Raw genomic sequence first — 13,534 nt, 5'->3', positions numbered from 1 at the left:
TCTTACCCTTTGACCTTACTTTATCTAATGTTAGCATAGCATAGAAATTTTGACTTTTCCAAACCACAAGGTTCCAGGTTATTTGGTTCTCAGCCATCTTGGTTGCAAATCACAGGCAAAAAAGCTTTCAATAGTTGTATCTCTCTCTCTCTCTCTCTCTCTCTCTCTCCGTGCTTCCAGTCAGTTTCAGCCCAAATTATCTCTTCTCTGTAGTTCTTACTGAAGGCCTCAAGAACTAGCCAACCCATGCCAACATTCTAAATGCTTGCTCCAGATCCTTTAATGATGGTGCACCACCATCCATCGGGCTCCCTGCATGGAGCCTGCTTCTCCCTCTGCCTGTGTCTCTTCCTCTCTCTCTCTCTCTGGGTCTCTCATGAATAAATAAACAAAAACTTTAAAAAGGGGGGGGGGATCCCTGGGTGGCTCAGCAGTTTAGTGCCTACCTTTGGCCCAAGGTGTGATCCTGGAGTCCCAGGATCCCCTTCATGGAGCCTGCTTCTCCCTCTGCCTGTGTCTCTGCCCCTCTCCCTCTCTCTCTGTCTCTCATGAATAAATAAATAAAATCTTTAAAAAAAATGATGGTGCACCATCATCTGTAGGACCATGGATTTATTAGGCCAAGGATTCAGTAGGTGGCAGCAGAAGCAGCAGTGTTGTCATCACATAACAAGGGCTCCAGTTTCCTATCCTGCACTAGCCTTCACTTGACCTTAAATCAGTCACTTGGACATTTTAGGGTTAGGCACATTCAGCACTCACTTCTAGGAAGGATTTCTGTGTCCCAAGAGTGTTTGCATTGCCAGTGATAGAAAACCTGACTATACCAGCTCACACAACGTGGAGAATTTGTTTCTTAATGGAAATTAGAAGTCCAGAGATAGAGCCGGCCTCAGGTCCAGATGGATTCAGCCAGCAAGGTTGGTCACTGGTTTTTCTCCACCTTTGACTCCCCACTTTGTTGATTTCAGTTTCAGACCCCATGGGGTCAGAGGATGAGTGCGGGCCTTTCAGCCCCTTATCCTCAGAGGTCCCATGCCAGCCCATCTGGCGGAAATATCCTTGCCTCAGGCTGCAAGCTTCCTTGGTTCTAATGAGTTCACAGGCTGTCACTCAAAAAGTCTGTGGGGCCAAATGAATGCAAGACTCTGATTAGCCAGCCCTGAATCACATGCTCTTCCTGTATCTGCAGTGGGAACCCAAGGCTCTGGACCCACAGGTCTGAGCGTGAGGGAGAGATGGGGCTGCAAACAGAAACTGAAGGGCGTCATCGTAAGTAGGATGAACTCATACTGAGCTGCCAAAACAAACAGAGGTTGCCGATATTTCCCCAAATGGGATGATACCGGTTTATACGAACAGGGCATTGCATACTACACATTGTTTTCAATTTCTGTGTATTGCAGAGGTTACTAATTGTGTGTGAGAGAGAGAGAAAGAGAGGGAGCGCAAGGGAGAGGGAGAGAGAACCTCCCGCAGACACCCCACTAAGTGCAGAGCCCGACCCGGGGCTTGATTCCACAACCCGAGTTCATGACCTGAGCTGAAATCAGGAGTCAGCCGCCCAACTGACTGAGCCACCCAGGCACCCCTTTCTGAGATTATTTTTAAGTGACCGAACCTCTGTGTAACTGTACTGATTATTTTGTGGGGAAGAGGGAAATTACTTTGTTTCCGCTCTTTTAAATTACATAATCCCCACATTTAACGCTTTGAAAGTAGATTTCCTCGTACCATAAATGCATGTATTTCTCTTCCCCCCTAAAAAAGCTGCAAAGGAGGGCATTTTGCTATTGGAGGTGTGTTAGAATTGAGGAAACTGTATTCTACAACCGGGGCAGGTAGTCATGGAAACACAACCTGGAAAACCAGAATCCTAAGCAAACAAATCTCATGTTTTACACGTGTTGCTGTTGCCCTGATTCCGTCTGTGTTGAGTCGGGGTCACCACAGGAGGGTCGTAGGCTGTGATCCTTTACCACTTTTCCCAGACTGGTGAGAACTGTGCTGCTGTTTTATACCAACACGCCCTCGGTTTGGTATTTATGTACATGAAGACGGAGGATTCTCTACCTGATTGGTCCAGGAGCTTATTGATCACTGTGTTACTCTCCCAGTAAGCTCAGATTGGTCTGCCAAGCCCCACTGGGGGCTAATGGGCTTGCCTGCTGATCTGTGCCATCCTTCCTCTGGAAAAGTTCCCTTCCGCTTAAACTTTCCCGAGAAGAGGGTTCAAGTCTAACCTTTGCATTCCTTATTCACTATTTGAGAGGAAACAATCTTTTTTTTTTTAAGTTTTTATTTATTTATTTTGAGAGAGAGAGAGAGACCGTGTGCCCACAAGCATAGGGAGGGGCCGAAGGGGAAAGAGAGAGAATCTCAAGCAGACTCTTGACTAAACGCAACACAGGACTCCATCTCGTGACGCTCAGATCACAACCTGAGCTGAAACCAGGAGTCGGAAGCCTAACCAACTGAGCCACCCAAGCACCCTAAGAGAAAACAATCTTAAGCTTTTAAGGGAATATTATATTATGGAAGAGTTTTTAGGAGATACTGATTTTCTTTTCCATTCAGTGTATTTATTGAGCACCTACCGAGTGTCACAGGCTGTTCTCAATGCTGAAACGACAGCGGGAAAGAAGGTCCCCGTCCTCACGGAGCTTGAATTCTAGTGGGGACGCACAAGTACACAAACAGTTCAGTAGATGAAAAGGATGTCAAGTGGTGACATGTGCTGTGCATAAAAGAGAACAGGCACAGAGATGGGGCACAAGGAGGGGCCTTTTTGCTGACAAGTGAAGAATGAGAAGGAACCAGATGAGTGTCGTGTGGGAGGGCTTACAAGTGTAAGGCCCCGAGATGCAAATGGGCTGGATGCATTTAAGGAACAGAAAGGGTTGGAAGGTAAATTACCAAGAAGGGGTGTTACTTGAGATGAGGTCAGAGGGCTAGGGCGGAGCCAGACGTTGTGGGTTCTTGTGGGCTCCTGGCACAGTTTGGACCTTTTAAGTGGAATGAGAAACCACTGGGGATTTTTTTTTTAATATTTTACTTACTTATTCATGAGAAACACACACAGAGAGAGAGAGGCAGAGACCCAAGCCGAGGGAGAAGCAGGCTCCATGCAGGGAGCCTGATGTGGGACTTGATCCCAGGTCTCCAGGATCAGGCCCTGGGCTGAAGGCAGGCGCTAAACCGCTGAGCCACCCAGGCATCCCACCACTGGGGATTTTAAGCAGGGGAGGAACATTATCTGATTTACGTCCAGTGGTGGCGAGTAGACACCTCATATATGTGTCCAAAGTAAGCTGTATTTATATGTCTTCAATAAAGGTGAAAATAGACCCAAACTCTTGACAAACTACCCCCTTGTATGTCTTGGGGGCTACAGCCTTCTAAGCAATTCTCCTCCTGATTGAGCCATCCCTGATGGTCGGGAATGGACGGGTACTGCACGCGTACTGTACGGTGAGGGTGTATTTGTGTGCGTGCGTGTGTTTGCAGCCGTACTCAGAGACCTTCAAAATAACTCAGAAAATACTTAGAGAAATCATCGTATTGCCCATGTTCCCTTTTTAGACCTGACCATAGTTAGACTTCTCCAAAGGCTCACTCGGGCATTCACTTGGTAGTTGACCAGGTTTTCTATTTTCCCGAGGCTAGTGGAGGGGGAAGGAGATGCTAACAGCAGGCCTCCGCTTCTGTCTCGTGCCCCACACCTGCACGTCACATGGCTCCAAGCAAAGTGGAGGACTCTCCATCCATTCCTAATCCCTCGGTGCTCTGCATCCAGGAATTTTGCCAAGGCCCTGCATCATAAAACTCTACTCGTGCAGCTTGATTCATATCTCAAAGAATTTAGAGCCTGAATGAGCCTTGGACCTTAACTCTCCCGCAGTAGGCGTGCTGTCGGTATTTTGGGTGAGGCTATCCAACGCATCACAGGAAATTCCACGTTCCTGGCTTCACTCCTGGACCCTGCAGCACCCCCCATCCCAGCCCACCGCTCCCTACCCCCAACCACAAATGAGTCCACGCATTTCCAGCCACCTCTGGAATTGAGAACCACCGGTCTCCCCAGTCCTGTCATTTTTTTTTAATTTTTTTTTTATTATTTATTTATGATAGTCACAGAGAGAGAGAGAGAGAGAGGCAGAGACATAGGCAGAGGGAGAAGCAGGCTCCATGCACCGGGAGCCGGATGTGGGATTCGATCCCGGGTCTCCAGGATCGCGCCCTGGGCCAAAGGCAGGCGCCGAACCGCTGCGCCACCCAGGGATCCCTGTCATTTTACAGGGTTGTGAATAGTAGGCAACTGGTGGGCTTCTCGTGCTTTTCCTTCCGAACCCAGCAGAATCAGGACCCAAAGTTTCTAATTTTACAATGAAGGTAGTTTCCGAAATGTGCCTTCGTTTTCATTCTTTCAACGATACTTTTTTGTTCTCGAAGTTTTTCCTCTCAGTTACATGCTGTGTGCTGCAGATGGTAAGTCTGAACCTTTCAGATGGCTCAAGAGAAAAATTATGAGCATTTTCAGGATATTTGTACGTAACTCAAGGTTTTCTGCATGTAGTCTGTCGCCTACCCATTTATTAGAGTTCTTTAATAATGAGAAATCTGCCTTTCCTCCTCCGGCACTCATTATTTCTGTGCTTGTGTCAAACATCTTCTGGGAGAGTCATTGTTTTCCTGTTAAGTGTGGAGGGCAGAAACAAAACATCGTGGCACAGAAAGCTCTGGATCTTCATACGATGTGAGCTGTGCATTATTCCTGACTTGGGCACCCAAACCACATTTCAAACCTCATTTGCCTTCATACACCTGACCCGCTCTCTTCACCTGCATCTGCGACTTTCTCTCCACACACTTGAATGCTCTGTGCAGGAGGAAGAATCACTACCCTAATTATTGGTGTAGCTGAGAGCTTCTAGTGCTTGGGCGACTCTTTTCCTTAACACTGAATGGTATAGACAATATTGAGAGTGATACTTTCAAGTGGCATTTTCCTGAAGGAATCTCAGGCTCTCTGAACAATTATTTGTGTGCAGGTATCTAGAATAACGTTGACCTGCCAACTGGAGGGCCATCCTGGTCTCCTCTTGTCACTGTGCCGGACGCATATGTAACACCTTGTGGAAAAGAGAAACATTTAATTTTTTAAATTTAGGCTCTTTTTTTTTTTTTCCCTTGCTGGCTTCTTAAGTAAAGCCAATCTAGTTTCTTTTTACTGCAGCAAAGGAGGAAGGAACAAACAACAAATTAATCAGACAGGAAGCGAATAACCACAGAAAGACGTCTGCCTCTGACTCAGTATGTCACATTTAACGAGAGGCCAGAGCTTGTCCAAAATGGCTGTCCAAAAAAGACCCCTCACTTGGGTTGGAAGATGATGCCTTTTTAAGGGACGGTTTTCTCTCTGGGCTCACATCTTGCTTGTCTGTCTACCTGTGTCCCCGATCATGCCTTCCTACAGTATCCTTTAACGGTAAGAAAAATTACGTTCGAGCTAAATGTATTTCCTTTATCAGCCAGAGGGAAGAGCTAAATGGCTTTTAATGGCCATACTATGTTGAGATGGTTTGATTTTTTGGTAGAAGACCATGTAATCTGTTCCTGTTGTAGAGAATGCTAGTTTCAACAGTGTGGTGACTGTGGGTAATTCATAACTTGGGTTTTGTGCCAAAAAGTAAGCCAGATTTTCAGTAGAATTTTTCCTAACCACTGGACAAGTTTGTATCCACAGGAATTTCTTTTCTCCCCTCCCCCATTTCAAATGAGGGTTTAGGGACGCCTGGGTGGCTCAGCAGTTGAGCATCTGCCTTTGGCTCAGGGCCTGATCCTGGAGACCCGGGATCGAGTCCCACGTCGGGCTCCCTGCGTGGAGCCTGCTTCTCCCTCTGCCTGTGCTTCTGCCTCTCTCTGTCTCTCTCGTGAATAAATAAAATCTTTTTTAAAATTTTTTAAAAAATAGAATAAAATGGGGGTTTATATCTGTAAGTATAACCTTCCAGTGTGTGGTACAATTGTCCACACACTGCTTTTGAACTGCCGCTTTGGTGAGCGGTAGTAAGTACTTTTAGAGTAAAGGGAGTCATTGGCAACTTCAAAGGAAAGTACCAGGGAACTAAGCTGTTGTCATTCTCTTGCTACAGATATGTCACTTAAGTTCAGACCCCAAATTAAACCATTTCTAAGCAGAATATTTTAGGAAGAAGATCTTTCTGTTCAACTCGCTAACAATGCCATGCATAGCGCCTACTGCTAATCAAATCCTGTAGCATTCATTATAACTTTACAGTTGATGGGGTTAACATTTTGTCATAAAATATTATAATGTAAAATTTTCAAGCAGTGTACCCAGAGACCTATGGATTAGGATTAAAGAAAGTTTTTGTGTCAAAATTTTTTTTTTCTTTTTGACTCTGGAGCACATGTGAAGAAGTGACTTGACCTATTCCTTTTTCCCCATGGAGAAATGTAAAATACAGCTCTAAAATATTAAGAGGGCACATGCAACTCTTTAGCCAATGAGTACAAGTTCTTTTAAATAATTCAGTGGTATAAGTAGTACATACAGTAGAAAATGGAGAAGTGGTAGAAATGGAGAAAAGACTTCAGGAAGATTCTGATTAAGAAAAGTAGAACAGTGTGGTAGAGAGGAAGACAGATGAGTGAAAAGGCAAGAGAAGGAATAAGACAGGATAGTGAGAGAGGAAGGGGAGAGGCTGGGAAAGGCGGGGGGTCAGTCCATGTGGAAGCCATGTCCTTCCTCGTCAGTGGCGTTGTGGCTCTTAAGTATTACCCATTAACTTCATAAAGTTGTGTTGCTTTTGAACTGTAACTTCACCTAGCCAAAACTCTTAACCTTTATAGTCTAAAGTTTAAATGATTCATCTAGAATCACAGTCAGGTTTTCACTGTCCTTTGAAAAGTTCAGACACGAGCTAATTGTTTACAGCTCTTGATTACTCTAATATTTACACCTTCGGGGATTAAACAGATGCTGGATAAACTGCAATATTCAGAGAACTCCCTGTGATAAAAATTACTCTTTGGGGTCCAGCAGCAATTTCACCCTATTCATTGATTAAGTTAGATTCTAGATCTGGCCCATGGGCTAGAAGTTGCCCCACCCATGCTAAAATGTAAGAGGAAGTGAGCTCCCTAATTTCTGGACCTCCTAAATTGTATGAAGTCTGATTCACATTTCATGAACGTGGCTGCTTAAATTGTGGAATATTTCTGCTTTCAGGTTGGACTCACTTTTGTTTATCCAAGTTGCCATACATTTATGTCTTGTTGATAAGAGCATTTCTCTTCAAATATCATAAATACTTCTGTCTGTATTTTGCATCCCTCACTCCTGAAAACTAAAACTGAAAAAAATACTAGAATAAGGAATGTCTTAATATGCTTTTCCTAAGAAATTTAAAATGCACTTTATACACATCTCTCTTCATCATTCATTTGTAATACGGAGGTTTGCATGGGTGTGTGCACATGGGCCAAGGTTTAAATCAACTTATGGTTTCTTTCTCTTGATTAAATAGAGGGGAAAGACAATAACGTTTATTGAGGACTTGCTACATGTTAGGCTCTTTTTACTTATTTAATTTTTTAAAAATGCCTAATACTTTTTAATCATTTGCCTCATTTAACTCTTGAATAACCCTATTGAATGGGCACCGTTATCCTCATTTTATTGTGGGAACTGGATTTAGGTTATGTAATTTGCCCAAGGCCACTTAACAACTATAAAGAAGTCTTCTATCATTTCAAGAGCTTCTTTCATAAATTCAGTGTAGAGGCAACTTGATGTCCTTTTTCAGTCCTAAGAACCTGGAATTACAAATGCTTTGTTTTAAATGTCACAGCACCATTAAGTATGTATCTTTAAACCAAATTACCTTGAGGAGGACATTTTCCTTCCTAAGTCTTTTGGCCTTTTCAGAAATAGATTGGGTGACACTTTTGCTTATCATTACAAGATTATACTTTCAATGATAAAAGGAATAAAGTATACTGACATGTATGCTGGGAGTGAGGGCACAGGGGTAGATCTTAATCCTCTGGTAAAATGAAATGTGGTGCTGAGGATTTAGGAAAGGTCTAGCTTTAAGAGTTGATCCCCTTCAAGAGAATACTTAGAAGAGATGAGAAGTAGTGGGAGGAAATGCCATACTTTTTAGTCCTGTGGATAAGGGAGAAATGGGTTGCTTTCCTTTTGCCACAGCTAAGCAAGGACAGGTAGGTGGGGCATTCCACTTACCTTCATTTTCTCACTTTTAAAAGGATTTGGATATGTATAAATTTGCATTAACTTTTTTTTAAGATTTTGTTTATTCATTTTAGCGAGAGAGGGAGAGTGCACATGCGCTTATGAAGGGGGAAGAGCACAAGGAGAGGGAGGGAATCTCCAGCAGACACCCCCCCCATCCCCCACCCCCGCTGTCCGCAGAGCCCAACTCTGGGCTCTATCTCACAATCTCAGGATCTCAGGATCTTGAGATCAGGGCCTAAGCCAAAAAATCAAGCGTCAGACACTCAGCCGAGTCACCCAGGCACCCCTATAAATTTGCATTAACTTTTAAATTGAACATGTTATGGCAGCGGATTTTAAAAAATCATTTTACTTCACAACCTTGATTTTCCCAACAGTTACAGTAAAATTGTGTATTTGTGTGCAACTAATCGCAATGACATTGTGGATGTTTCAAAATGTCTTCTCTAAAAAATGCATTTCCTGCCCCCCCCCCAAATTAACCAACTGTTTATCTCAAAGAACTCTAAAAGAAGTATTTCTGAAATAGCCAAGGACGCTGTAAATACAGCAAGACACAAACCATTACCGTTGAGAAGACAACCTACGAGCAGAATTCACGTCAGTTATTGTCTTAAATGATGATCAAGAAAAGAGCAAATACATTTTGAGACATGAGGGGTTCCATGTACAGAAAGGGTGTGCTCCAGCTCGGATTGAGAATAAGTGACAACTGGCTGGGTGAGGCTGCTGCTTTGCTTACAAAGGAGAGCTTCTTTCTTTTCTCTACCTTTTGCTTCCTCTTGGGGTGAGCAGTCTTTTGTTTTTTCTCAGAGCTGATTGCCTCATTGCTTGCAGCCCTCTGAGCCTCGGCCTGAGGAGGGGAAGAGTAAAAATAATAGAAGCAAACTTCATGCAAAGATATTAAAAGTTTCTGAAGTGGCCAAATGACAGGCCGGGGTGGTGGGGGCAGGGGCGGGGCACAGAGCTGTTGCACTGTGACTTGTATCATAAAATAGAAACTACAGGCAAGTGCAGCTGCGAAAAGATTGTACTGAAGAAACAGGATGGCTGTGGTTTGCTGTGAGCATCAATTTTCCTGTTGAGCATTTTTACAGGAAGTTGAAGAACAAAGCCAACTTCATCTTAATTAGTTCTAATGGTTTTCTGATCTTAAACACATCCAACTAAGTCTGCATCGTACAGGAGTCTCTAAAGAAGAGAATCCGTAAGAATTATGATCCCCAAACTATGGGCTTTTTAAAATTCAGGATTTTAGGAGCAATTTGAGTTTGCCAAATTATTTTATTTTTTTACGGCGTAACTTGGAGTGGATTCATTGCCTTTATAGTGAATGCTTCTGCAATAATTTATTTATTTATTTAAAAAATAAATTTTTAATAAATTTTAAATTTTGTAATACAGTTGTAAGAACTCAGTAGGAATTTAAGAGCCTTTTCTTTTTAAAACACTGGTGAGTTATATAGAGAGATAAATTTCCTTCTGTTAATATTTATTGTTCAGACAAATGTATGTGTCTATACATAAAGAGAGAGGGGTAGGGGTATGTGTATGTGTTTATAATCTGGAAGGCTATTCCTGAAAATGTCAAGAATATCTCTTACCTCTATTACTATTAAGCCCATCCCCTTTTCACCTAAAACTTAATTATCGAATGCTTCTTTTAGTGGGTAAATACAACTGTCATGTTTTAGTTTCATCTTTGTGTTATCGGTCTTGGAAATAAAACAGCAGTTATTTTACCAGCAAATTGGGTTTACCTGGGAATGGAAGAGTTGAAATTCAGGGTACGCAGGCTGTGGCAAAATCACAGGCAAACCCAGAGCTCAAAGGAAAGAAAGGTTACTTTAAGAGAAAAAGGAGGAAGTTAGGGGAGGGACTGCTTTGGATGAGAGCCCATTGGATGAAAATGAGTTCAGGTGGTGACAGTTTCTCGTCACCTGAATTGTGGTGGTTTCTCATTGGCGGGGCTGTTGCTGAGCAAGAGAAAATCTTCGTTCCTCCTGCTGGGATAGTAAGGTACGCTTCTTCCTGTTGGGGTCTACAATTGAGGACAAGTTAGGGTCTGACAGCCCCCTTTTCTGGCCTCCTGACTTCATTTTAAATGAGGTTTCCATTGTCTAATTCCACATTTCCCCCCTTCTGATCAAGAATTTTCCTTAAAAGTATCACTGATCACAAGAGTTGACTCATCCTTATTCCTCCCTACCAGGAAGGACCTTTACTGGGCGTCCTGTCCAGAGGGTAAGCACGGAGCAGTTGGAAACCATTTAAGGCCACATTTGAGTAACAAGGAAGGTTGAGAGGGAGAACCCACAGGTATCTCCAATCTAAAAGTCTGTATATTGTCAAGGTGGTACATATTGGAGAACATCTTAGCGTCACCTTATTGGGTATCGTTTCTACAAAGTTTTGACAGGCAACGGGTACAAAACTTTAAAATAATGATACATCGCATAATTAAAGGCAACATGACAATTCCAAATTATATGGTGGTTCTGAAACCCTGATCCTGGGCCTGAAGATAGCCGCCTGAACCAATCAAACGAACACGGAGAATTAGATGAGACTTGTTGTAGCCTTGTTTCCTAATTCTGTGCCCCTGGGTTTTAACTTCGCTAAAGGAGTCTATCTCTGTATTTGCTATCCCACAGATGCCTCCTTGCTCAGCTAGTAGGTAATCGAGGGCTATGGGATTATCCAGAAGTACTTTAGCCGGTGAGTTATGTGATCATTGTTGGGGTGCTCCTGCTTTGGCTATGGAATCAGCCAGCTCTCCTAATGTTAGGGAGAGGTATCTAATCACGGGTTCGTTAGGACTTACTCCACTGAAGGGTGAAAGCTCTCTATGGAGGCAAGCCCGAGTCACATGCACCTCATTAGAGGTTCTCATTTAATACAGCCATGAAGGTATAGTGAGGTGGACCGTTGGTAAGCTGCTGTTTTGTTATGAGGAGAAAATAGAGCGGTGAGTACGGCATCCTCCAGCTGTCGGGACAGTGAGCTGCCCAAGCTAGAGGCCATTACCAAAGCCTCCATGTAGAGAAGAGCGGCCAAGAGCTGCACATAGAGCTCCCTCATAAGTATGACCATTTATGGACTCACTTGTCAGTGTGGGGAGGTGTTAGCATCATTCAGCTATTATCACTTATGGGAAGTCTTCCTAAACGTGGATATGGCAGCCAGCTTTCAAATGGTCTAACGTACACTGGCTGTCCACAGCGTCTTTTATATATGCGTAAGAGAGCTTATTTCTCCAACCAAAGGTTGGGTTAAATTGAGGCAATGAACAAGGGTGTGGTTATAGTATTCTCGCCTTGTGAAAGGGACCTGAGGAACACTTTGGGCATGCAGTAGCATTTGGGATTCCAGCGAAATTACTTACAGGATAGGCAAAGGGGTCACTGTTGTCCTGGACAGATCAAGGTGTCTGGTGACAACAATCAGAGGGGTTTCCTCCATCTGTAATAGATTGGAAAATGTGGATAAGAGGATTATCTGTCCAAGAAGGAAAGGAAGAAAACAGAATAAGAAGTAACAATGAGAAAAGGATATATAGGCCTGGTCCAGCCATCTTGGGGAAGCTGTCTCTGTTAGATGTCACCTGCTCCCATGCCCCAAAATCTTTATTTTCAGGCCACCAATAGGTGTTTAGGACCAGTCAGGGTTTGGTGTCTTCTTTGGATGTGACATGTGAATCTACAAGTCTGTTCCCGGAGGTTTGGTGGCATAAGGGTTGGCTCAGAGTACCTAGAGGGGCCTTTCTAATGAGCGTGAAAACACCTTCTGGAGGTGTCTTTTCGATAGACAAAATCTCTGGGTTGCAAGGTGTGATAGTTAAGGTCTTCATCTCCTTGGGAGGTGTGAAAATATTGTTCTATGAAAACATGGTCCTTTTCAGCAGAAGCAACTAGGCTTTTACAATAGTGGACTGTATCTGCTTTCATCAGCTGTCAAAAGAGGTGGGAGCCAGATGCATCAGGCGCCCTGTGAGAGTTTGAGTTCCAAAGGGCTGGACCTGAGGTCTAGAAGAACCAATGGCAATGCTTTTTAGCCGGGTTATTTGAAAAGTCTCTGCAGTTTTTGCCAATTGAGTCTTTTTTTTTTTTTTTTAAGATTTATTTATTTTGAGAGAGAGAGAAAGGGGAAGGGCAGAGGGAGTGGGAGAGAATCTCAAGTGGACTCCCCACTGAGCATAGAGCCACCCGGGGCACTCCGTCTCACAACCCTGAGATCATGACCCGAGCTGAAATCAAGAGTCAGAAGCTTCCTGAGCCAGCCAGGTGCCCCAGCAGTGGAGTCAATAATGCTGTTAGCGCATCGGGCTAGCCTGAGGATTGAAGGTGATGAGCACCGTGCAAGTGCCGTAGCACCGGGCCACGCAGCACAGCCCTTTGGAGGCACTTGATCGGTGAGTGAGTTCTGGATCACTGTGAAACTCTATAGGGGCTCCCCAGGCAGGAATAATCTTTTCTAATAGGATTTTAGCCACAAAAGAGGCCGTAGCCTGTCTACAGGGGAAAGCTTCCAGTCCAGTGAGAAAACATACAAACCATGACTAAAACATATTTTTATCCATGAGATGGGAGGAACCGAATAAAACCTCCTTGCCCAAACTCTAATGGTCCATGGGGCAATTTAAAATGCCTGGGAGCAGTGTGGACGTGTTTCCCAAGATCATATTTTAGACAGGTAGGATAAGCAAGGTGGGCACTTTCTGCAGCCTTATTAATATTTCCCCACCAGTATTGTTTCATACAGGCTCTCATTTTATTAGTAGACCAGTGCTAAAAGCATTTCATGCATGTATGGCGGTTAGTAATGGGAATTTTAGAGTCTTTGGCAGGACTGCATTGTTATTTCGTTCAAACCAGAGTTCCCTCTTTTTTATTGGATCAACAATTATTAGATTTCCAATATCGTCTTTTCCTCTCTGGGGCCAATTGTTGGGCATCTCTTGTCAATTTTTAGAGATTTTCTTTCGGAAGAACATCGTTTTGGATCACGCCAGAGGTTTGGTTATTGGGTTCCTTTAAGAGCAGCACTTTTAACAGAAACATCAGCAAGCGGGTTTTCTTTGGTCTCCAGGGAGTCAAGTGAAGCACGCCCGGGGACTTTTAAGACTAAGCTAGAGCAGCTGGCAAAAGAATGGCCATCGAATAAATTTTGGACATTTATTGGACATCCAATAAATTTTGGATCTCCTTGAATCTTAATCTAACCTTAATCTTTTGTAAATATTTTATTTAT

General features: G+C 43.5%; 1 protein-coding gene and 1 long non-coding RNA gene across 4 annotated transcripts in view; one reads left to right on the top strand and one right to left on the bottom strand.

The window, feature by feature from the left end:
* The window catches only part of WIPF1 (WAS/WASL interacting protein family member 1), a 122,074-nt gene that overhangs the window by 71,572 nt on the left and 36,968 nt on the right, over positions 1-13,534 (top strand). Inside the window, exon 1 of one of the 3 annotated variants that reach the window (XM_025994007.2) lies at positions 5,235-5,488. The exons of the other annotated variants lie outside the window; for them this stretch is intronic. The gene's annotated coding sequence lies outside the window, so the exon portion shown is untranslated. Of the gene's footprint in view, positions 1-5,234; positions 5,489-13,534 lie in introns of those variants that run through there. 3 annotated transcript variants of the gene reach the window in all.
* On the bottom strand, positions 4,093-11,746 carry LOC112916392 (uncharacterized). The gene is made up of 3 exons (XR_003234292.2): positions 11,670-11,746; positions 9,054-9,137; positions 4,093-5,132 (listed from the first exon to the last, which is right to left on the bottom strand). It is a non-coding gene; the product is annotated as an uncharacterized lncRNA (long non-coding RNA).

The sequence above is a fragment of the Vulpes vulpes genome, chromosome 3 (genome assembly GCF_048418805.1).
Source record: "Vulpes vulpes isolate BD-2025 chromosome 3, VulVul3, whole genome shotgun sequence".
NCBI classification, from domain to species: domain Eukaryota; kingdom Metazoa; phylum Chordata; class Mammalia; order Carnivora; family Canidae; genus Vulpes; species Vulpes vulpes.
The sequence above is the reverse complement of the archived record's forward strand: the minus strand, read 5'-3'. Positions and strand labels throughout refer to the sequence as shown.